Source organism: Mytilus californianus, unplaced genomic scaffold (genome assembly GCF_021869535.1).
Source record: "Mytilus californianus isolate M0D057914Y unplaced genomic scaffold, xbMytCali1.0.p SCAF_7, whole genome shotgun sequence".
NCBI classification, from domain to species: domain Eukaryota; kingdom Metazoa; phylum Mollusca; class Bivalvia; order Mytilida; family Mytilidae; genus Mytilus; species Mytilus californianus.
Genome location: NW_026262723.1, coordinates 48,753,031 through 48,762,681, shown reverse-complemented (window position 1 = coordinate 48,762,681; position 9,651 = coordinate 48,753,031).

Genomic DNA, 9,651 nt, shown 5'->3' with positions numbered 1-9,651 from the left:
ATCGCAAATAGAACAAGAGAGAATTCCACTTTTCGGGATTGTTATGATGACGTATTTACCCCCACGTAGAACTGAAATGGCTATTGCCTGATACCATTAACGGCATTAAGGCACTGCCTTTGAAAACAGTTGATCGGCACTGATTTTTCAGCTTGTCAGAGACATTGCTGATATAAACCTGTGATGTAAGTTTGATAAAAATTTAGAAAGAATTGTACATGTGAGAGCACTTTTAATGCAATTATCCATAAATTGATATTTCTAAGAGGCATAACTCTTAAAGAGCTGCGCCATGATCGCAGGATACGCCCGTCTTTATGCTTTAAATTAATTTATATGATTAACCTAGAAATACTGTTTGCACTGTTCGAATAGACCCCACCCCCTAAAAAAATTATGCACACACAGTGGTACCCATTGACACAGAAAATGAATAATTTGGTACTATTAAAGGGGCATTAGCTGTCGAATTCATGTTCACTGATTTGACTCAAATTCTCATATTCAATTTATAATATACTAAAACATATATCAAAATTACAAAAAGTCTAAAATAAACAATTAACAATGCATGGACTCGATAATATCTATCATCATTTCGTGTGTATTTTTGTCTAGACGCCATCTAAGTAACCATCGAGATGACCTCCGAAGACTGCCGACGGTCATATAACCCGATATAAACATAAATATAAATATAAACAGATCGTGACCTCGTGCAATTGGATTTTTCTTAGTCTGTTCGATTCCATATTGTAGGTTAAAAAGTATGTTTATCATCGTTTTCACCTGTATAAGAATGATTTTTTTGTGGATCGAATCAGTCAACCAAATGGTTCATCCTTGTTTCACTTTCAATGTTGCCTTTTTTTTCTTTCCCCCTTTTAATAGCTGAATACATGCGTAACTCATGTTCAGCTAAAGGGTTAAATTGAAGGTCACGTGAAAACGGATTCAATGAGGTCGAATTGTTCACTTGCAAGTGAATAATTCATCAGCGATGTTTATTAGCTTATTTTGACAAAATTGAACAAAAAGTATAAAGGATCCAGGTTCCTTACCCTCTGAAATATCAAGCTTTTAAGAAGTTTGTTTACGACGCCGTCACCGCCGGATCACTATCCCTATGTCGAGCTTTCTGCGATGGAAGTCGCAGGCTCGACAAAAATGGTGAAAGCGTTTTTGAGTTATTGTCCGAAGTGGCGACGACAGGCGGACGGACGGACAAATACGTCACGAAAACGAGTGTATAAAAATAGTTAGTCTTCCGAATTTGTCCAAAATATTGCTGATGTAAACCTTTGAAAAAAATTTAGAAAGAATTGAACACATGAGAGCGCTTACAATCCAATTTTCCATATAATTAATATTTCCATAGGGCATTACTCTTTTAATCAAACTGTTGACACAGAGATATGTCTCTTCTGTCCGCATTAAATTCAGAAAAAGACAATCTGATGGACAGCAACATTGCTTATTAATTCAAAGTCGCTGGACCATGATCTTGTGGGCATCCGCAGGGCCTAAAAATGGTCGACATACTGAGATGTACTGATAGTAATGCAACTTTATACAAATTATCATTAGATCCTATCAAACTAATTCAAGCAGAAAACTTAAAATTGAAAATTGCTTATTAATTCAAAGTCACTAGACCATATGTCCTAGGGGCCTGCGACTAATTTCACAATAAAAGAACAGAGTTCCAATGTCCCGCACGTTGCACATATTTTATCTATCCGATGATCAAGTGCGTAAAAAATACTTTTTTTTTGTTCTTTAAAACTGTTGATAAATATCTTAGAGTGAATGCTTCAGAGCAAATTCAATGTGATTTCCAATTTAATTAATATTTCAAGGGGCATAACTCATTAAAAAATTTTGATCAGCACTTATTTTTGAAAGTGTCAAAGATGTTGCCGATATGAACAAAGATTCGAATTCATGACAACTCGCCCCACTGCCAAATCGCCCCACACCAAATCATCCCCCTTTTTCACCAACTCGCCCCACTCGTGTTTACCAAATTACTGAATTAAGGCCTACCAATTCGACCTACTTATGAATTAAATGAATACTAATGAAAACCTTAAAATGCATCTTTTTTTTTAACTCTTTTCTTTTGGTTGAAAAAAGCAGAAAGAAGTAAGTATCAGCATTTCTGTGACGTACGATGTTATTGACTATTGTAATCTGTTTATGACGTTTGTTTTTTCTGGTAAATGTAATCACTGTTTTACTAGATAAGTCAAGGATCGTGGGTGTTTATAATAATAATAAAATTAGTTTCCAATAAATACTGAAATTATATATAACAAGAAATGATTGTAACAGGATGCTGTTACGAAGTCTCCCAAACGAAGCTCTCATAATTCGTCATCCCCAGGGTCGCCTGACATTGGGCAAAGTCCAGCGAACATTGATTTGGTCCAGAAAAGTTATATGCATTAGTGATGCCAGGGGACTGACCCTGTATATCATTCAACTCATATTGGCATGACAAACCAGCATATATGTGGTTTAGGGGTGGGGATTTCAACAATTTACAAGATATTAGAATTTTTTCAAATGGCAGGGGGTGGTGGTCATCCCGAGGGACTGACCCTTTATATCATTCAAATCTTCTTGACATGGTGAATAGGAATATATATGGTTTAGGGGTGGGGATCTCGACCATTTCGACCATTTACAAGATATTAAATCATTGGGGGTGGGGGACCCCTGGGGACTGACCCTATAGATCATTCGAATCTTTGTGACATGACGAACAGGAATATATATGGTTTAGAGGAGGTGATCTCAACCATTTACAAGATATTGTAACTTTCTCAAATGGCAGGGGGTGGGGATGACCCCTGGGGACTAATATTTTACTCATTCAATGTCCTGTATCATGACTAACCAGAATATATATGGCTTAGGGGTGGGGATCTCGACCATTTACAATTCATAAGAAATTTCTCAAATGGCAGGAGGTGGGGGTTACCCCCTGGGGACTAATCCTTTATTTCATTTGATAGACTGTATCATGACAAACAAGAATATATATGGTTTAGGGGTGGGGATCTCGACAACTTACAAGATATTAGAACTTTTTCAAACGGCAGGGGTGTGGATGACCCCTGGGGAGTAACCCTTTATTTCATTTGATGTGCTTTATCATGTAGAACATTTTCAATTACAAAGATTGTGTTTATCACTAACGGTTTTCAAGTTATAATCATTTGAAAATAAAATAAAATAAAATCCCATAGGGTTCTATAGTAAACCCCTCCCTTCTTTTGGCCCCTCAAAGTACCCCTTTTTAGACCCCAACACTACAAACTGCTCACAGGCTGAAAAGACCAGTTTTTGTGCTCGACCAGTAAAGTCGAGCACAGATTTTACTCGACTTGTCTCGACAGTACTTAACTGTACTCCACTTTGGTCTTGACTTTACTTAATAAGTCTGATTCAGTAATTGATAATCTTGGTGTAGTCTGAAATGGTCTCGACCAAGGCTCGACCTGTCTCGACCTGTCTCGACTCAGTCTCGACTTAGTCTCAACCAGTTTTAACTCAGTCTCGACCAGTCTCGACCTGTCTCGACTAGTCTTGACCTTCAAGTTTAGTCTCAACTGGTCTGAATCAGCCCATCTAACTAAATTAAATATTGATCTTACAAAATTCTAGGTTATTTGGTAGTTGGTTCATTGCTGGGATATTAAAGAAGTAAATTAATAGGTAAAAAAAAAGCAAGAATTTTCAGTTTTGACTAAATTCAGAGAGTCGTCTTTAATTATTTCTATAACTTTTTCAAATCAACTTGGATTTTCATAAAACTATTCAGCTATCTCAATTATACATTGATCTTACTGAATCCCAGGTCGTTATGTAGTTTGTAGTATTGCTGTCAAATTTAAGAATTTAATTAATAGGTAAAAAAAGCTAGAATTTTCAGTGAGACTGAATTCAGCTAGTCAACTTTAAATTTGTTTATTTTTTTTTCAAATTAACTTGGATTTTCATATAACTATACAGCTATCTCAGTTGTATATTGATCTTACTGAATCCCAGGTCATTAGGTAGTTTGGTGTTTTGCTGTCAAATTTAAGGATTAAATTAATAGGTAAAAAAAAAGAAGAGATTTTTCATTTTGGTTAAATTCAGATCGTCAACTTTAATTATTTCTATAACTTTTTCAAATCAACTTGGATTTTCATCAAACTCTACATCTATCTCAATTATACATTGATCTTACTGAATCCCATGTCATTATGTAGTATGGCGTATTGCTGTCAAATTTAAGGATTTAATTAATAGGCAAAAAAAAAGCTAGAATTTTCAGTCGGACTGCATTCAGATAGTTAATTTTAAATGTGTTTATTACTTTTTAAAATTTTCTCATTTATACTTACCAGTTAACATTTATATTAAGTTTCATAAAGTTTGGAGCATTTTGAAATTTTTTTTAATTTTTGCTGGTTTCCATGGTAACAGAGACCATTCCCAAAATTTAATGACAGGTGCTACATTGGTGCATGGAAGGGAACATACCATTAAAGTTTCAATGGATTTGACATACCATTTAAAGAAAGTAAATGCCACTTTTAGGTTTTTGGATCATTTTGACCTGTTTTGCGTTGTTTCCATGGTAACGGCAGACATTTTTGAAATTCCAACGCCAAATTCCACATCTACCAATGTTGCTCATCATTACTGTGAAGTTTCATTAAATTTTTGATATTTTTGAAATTTTTGGTGTAGTTTCCATGGCAACATAGTAGTTCCAGTGATTACCAAAATCATCCAAAACAAGTATATTGTGGGCACCTACATTGCATTAAAATATCATGATTCTAAGTTAATGCATATTCAAATAATCCACCAAACTCTAAAATTTTATTTTTTCACCTTTCTTTGGTTTCCATGGTGATGGCATAACGACCTAGGATTCAGTAAGATCAATGTATAATTGAGATAGATGTAGAGTTTGATGAAAATCCAAGTTGATTTGAAAAGTTATAGAAATAATTAAAGTTGACTATCTGAATTTAACCAAAATGAAAAATCTCTCTTTTTTTTTTTACCTGTTAATTTAATCCTTAAATTTGACAGCAAAACACCAAACTACATAATAACCTGGGATTCAGTAAGATCAATATACAACTGAGATAACTGTATAGTTATATGAAAATCCAAGTTAATTTGAAAAAATAATAAACAAAATTTAAAGTTGACTAGCTGAATTCAGTCCCACTGAAAATTCTAGCTTTTTTTTACCAATTAATTAACTTCTTAAATTTGACAGCAATACATCAAACTACATAACGACCTGGGATTCAGTAAGATCAATGTATAATTGAGATAGCTGAAAAGTTTTATGAAAATCCAAGTTGATTTGAAAAAGTTATAGAAATAATTAAAGACGACTATCTGAATTTAGTCAAAACTGAAATTTCTTGCTTTTTTTTTACCTATTAATTTACTTCTTTAATTTCCCAGCAATGAACCAACTACCAAATAACCTGGAATTTTGTAAGATCAATATTTAATTTAGTTAGATGGGCTGATTCAGACAAGTTGAGACTAAACTTGAAGGTCAAGACTAGTCGAGACAGGTCGAGCCTTGGTCGAGACCATTTCAGACTACACCAAGATCATCAATTACTGAATCAGACTTATTAAGTAAAGTCGAGACCAAAGTCGAGTACAGTTAAGTACTGTCGAGACAAGTCGAGTAAAATCTGTGCTCGACTTTACGAGTCGAGCACAAAAACTGGTCTTTTCAGACTCTGAGCAGTTTGTAGCGCAATGTACAAACGAAACCCTTATTGCACAACTAGACATGTTAGTTGAACATATTGTGAAACCTTAAGTAAATCTATTCATTTAAAAAATGTGGCGGAAGAGGAAGAGGAAGAATAATAATAACTAGATTTGCCATTGCAAGCAATAGCGGATGTCACCCTTCCCCCTATTGCCTCTTAGCGGCAGCCATTTCGAAAATTTTAAACAGTGAATGCACATATATGCATGACATTACATCTTTCTGTAAATTTTCAGAACATTTCGAGCATTTTGAAATTTTTTACACATTTTTGCTGTTTCCATGGCAACGGCAGCCATTTTGGAAATTCCGAAGCCATAAGTCTCATTTATACTTACCAGTTAACATTTATATTAAGTTTCATAAAGTTTGGAGCATTTTGAAATTTTTTTAAATTTTTGCTGGTTTCCATGGTAACAGAGACCATTCCCAAAATTTAATGACAGGTGCTACATTGGTACATGGAAGGGCACATACCATTAAGATTTCAATGGATTTGGCATACCATTTAAAGAAAGTAAATGCCACTTTTAGGTTTTGGGATAATTTTGACCTGTTTTGCGTTGTTTCCATGGTAACGGCAGACATTTTTGAAATTCCAACGCCAAATTTCACATCTACCAATGTTGTCATCATTACTGTGAAGTTTCATTAAATTTTTGATATTTTTGAAATTTTTGGTGTAGTTTCCATGGCAACATAGTAGTTCCAGTGATTGCCAAAATCATCCAAAACAAGTATATAGTGGGCACCTACATTGCATTAAAATATCATGATTCTAAGTTAATGCATATTCAAATAATCCACAAAACTCTAATTTTTATTTTTTCACCTTTCTTTAGTTTCCATGGTGATGGCATCCATTTTTTAGTGCCAAAGTTGCACTGCAACTCGTAAGTCAGGGTTCCTTGTTATAGTGAACAACCATTAAGATTGGTGCATTAGACTCTGAGAAAACTGCAGGACAAAATTAGGTGGAAGAATAATAATAATAACTAGATTTGTAATTGCTAGCAATAACGGATGGCACCCTTACCCCTTTGCCAGGTGAGCAGCAGCCATTTTGAAAATTCCAAAGTCAAAGAGCGCATCTACAGATTTCTATAAACATTGTTGTAAAGTTTCATCAATTTTGGAGCATTTTTAAATTTTTAAAATTTTTTGCTATTTCCATGGTAACGGGTACAATTTCCGAAATTCCAAAAACAGGTGCAACTTTGGGATATGCCATGTTACATATCCATTAAGTTCTAGAAGGTTTGATCTAATATTCTTGCAATAAATGCAGCTTCAATGTGTTTTCCCATAGGGTCAATGTTAAACTTTCGCCCTGTTTCCATGACAATGGGGGCAATTTTGGAATTTCCTAATATTGTCACAACATCTAGGCATACCAAGGAACATTTACATAAAGTTTCATCAAGCTAGGCCTTATAATGAAAGATTTAGAATTTTGAAAATTTTTCACTGTTTTGCAGTTTCCATGGAAACGGCGGCCATATTAAAATATTCCAGAGTCAGATGCACAACTTCACACGGAGGTCCTCATTATAGTATAGTTCCAATAACATTGTATCACTCAATTCTGAGAAACAGCGTGGACAAAATGTGTGGAAGAATGATAAAAATAACTAGATTTGCCATTGCAAGCAATAGCGGATGGCACCCTTCCCCCATTGCCAGGCGAGCGGCAGCCATTTAGAAAATTCCAAAGTCAAAGAGGGCATCTACACATGCAAATTATCATTTTTGTAAAGTTTCATTAAGTTTCGAGCATTTTGAAATTTTGGACATTTTTGCTGTATCCATGGTTACGGCGGCCATTTTCAAAATTCCAACTGCAAAATGCAACTCTGCCTATGCCAGTTACCATTTCTGTAAAGTTTCATCCAGTTTGCAGCATTTTGATTTTTTTTTAAATTTTGGACATTTTTGCTGTTTCCATGGTTACAGTGGATAACTCCAAAATTCTAAAAGCAGACATCTCATTGCCACATGTAATGTTATATATCATTACAGTTTCACTGACTTTGGTGAAATACTCTTTGAGAAAATGCTGATTTTATGCATTTTCCAATAGGGTCAATGTAAAACTTGCCTCATGTTTCCATGACAACGGCGGCCATTTTGGACTATCCAAATATTGTCTTGACATCTTAATAGACTGGGTAACATTTTCATAAAGTTTCATCCAGTTGGGTCTTATAACGAAAGAGTTAGAATTTTTGATATTTTAGCTGTTTCCATGGTAACGGCAGCCATTTTGAAAATTCAAAAGTCAAACTGCAAATCAGCACATGCCAGTTAACATTCCTGTGGAGTTTCTTCCAATTTGGAACAATTTGATTTTTTTCGCATTTTTGCTGTTTCCATGGAAACGGCGGCCATTTTTTACCATTCCATAGCAAGGTCCACAACTTTACATGTGGGTCCTCATTATAGTAGAGTTCCATCAACATTGGTCCATTGGATTCCAAGAACTCGCGCGGACAAAATGTGTGGAAGAAAAATAAGAAAAAAAAAAGAAACGTAGAATAACAGTATGTTACCCAAACTCCGTTGAGGGTGCCATAACTATATTTGCCATTGCAAGCAATAGCGGATGGCACCCTTCCCCTATTGCCACTAGATTGCAGCCAGTTTAAAAATTTTAAACAGTGACTGCACATATATACTGATGTCTATACGTCTTTCTGTTATTTTTTAATACATTTAGCGGATTTACAAATTTTACGCATAATTTTTCCTTTTTTTGCCTTGTGTCCATAGTAACGGCAGCCTTTTTGGAAATTCCAACACTAATTGCCGTTTCCACACATGACAGTCAACATTATTAAGAAGTATCATTAAGTTTAAAGCATTCTAAAAAATTTGAAATTTTTGCTCCTGTATCCATGGTAACATGGTAGTTCCAATAATTGTCAAAATCATTCAAAACCTGAATATAATGGACAACTATATTGTATAAAAATTTGATGAATTTAAGTTAAAGCATACCAAAATTAATCACCAAACCCTGAAGTTTTTGTAGCATTTTGACCTTTTTGCATTGTTTCCATGGTAACAACAGTCATTTTGGAAATTCCAACTCCAAATGCAACATCTTCCAATGTTGCTCATCGTTACTGTGAAGTTTCATTAAGTTTGGAACATTTTGATATTTTTGAAATTTTTGGTGTAGTTTCCATGGCAACATAGTAGTTCCAATGATTGCCAAAATCATCCAACACCAGTATATACTGCACAACTTCCCCCATTGCCAGGCGAGCGGCAGCCATTTTGAAAATTCCAAAGTCAAAGAGCGCATCTACACATGCAAATTATCATTTTTGTAAAGTTTCATTAAGTTTGGAGCATTTTGAAATTTTTGACATTTTTGCCGTTTCCATGGTAACGGTGGCCATCTTGACCATTCCAAAGTCAGAGGGACAACTTTGCATGGTGGTAAATATTATACCATAGTTCCATCAACTTTGGTCCATTCTATTCCGAGAACTGCTCCGGACAAAAATAGTGGAAGAAAAGTAATAATAACTAGATTTGCCATTGCAAGCAATAGCGGATGTCACCCTTCCCCCATGGACACTTAGCGGCAGCCATTTCGAAAATTTTGAACAGTGAATACAGATACGGGTGTATATACATTGCTATACATCTGTCTGTAAATTTTCAGTACATTTAGAGCAATTTGGAATTTTTCACATTTCTTCCGTTTCCATGGCAACGGCGGCCATTTTGGAAATTCAAAAGTCAAAAGTCTCATCTACACTTTCCAGATAACGTTAATATTAAGTTTCATAAAGTTTGGAGCATTTTGAAATTTTTGACATTTTTGGTGTTTC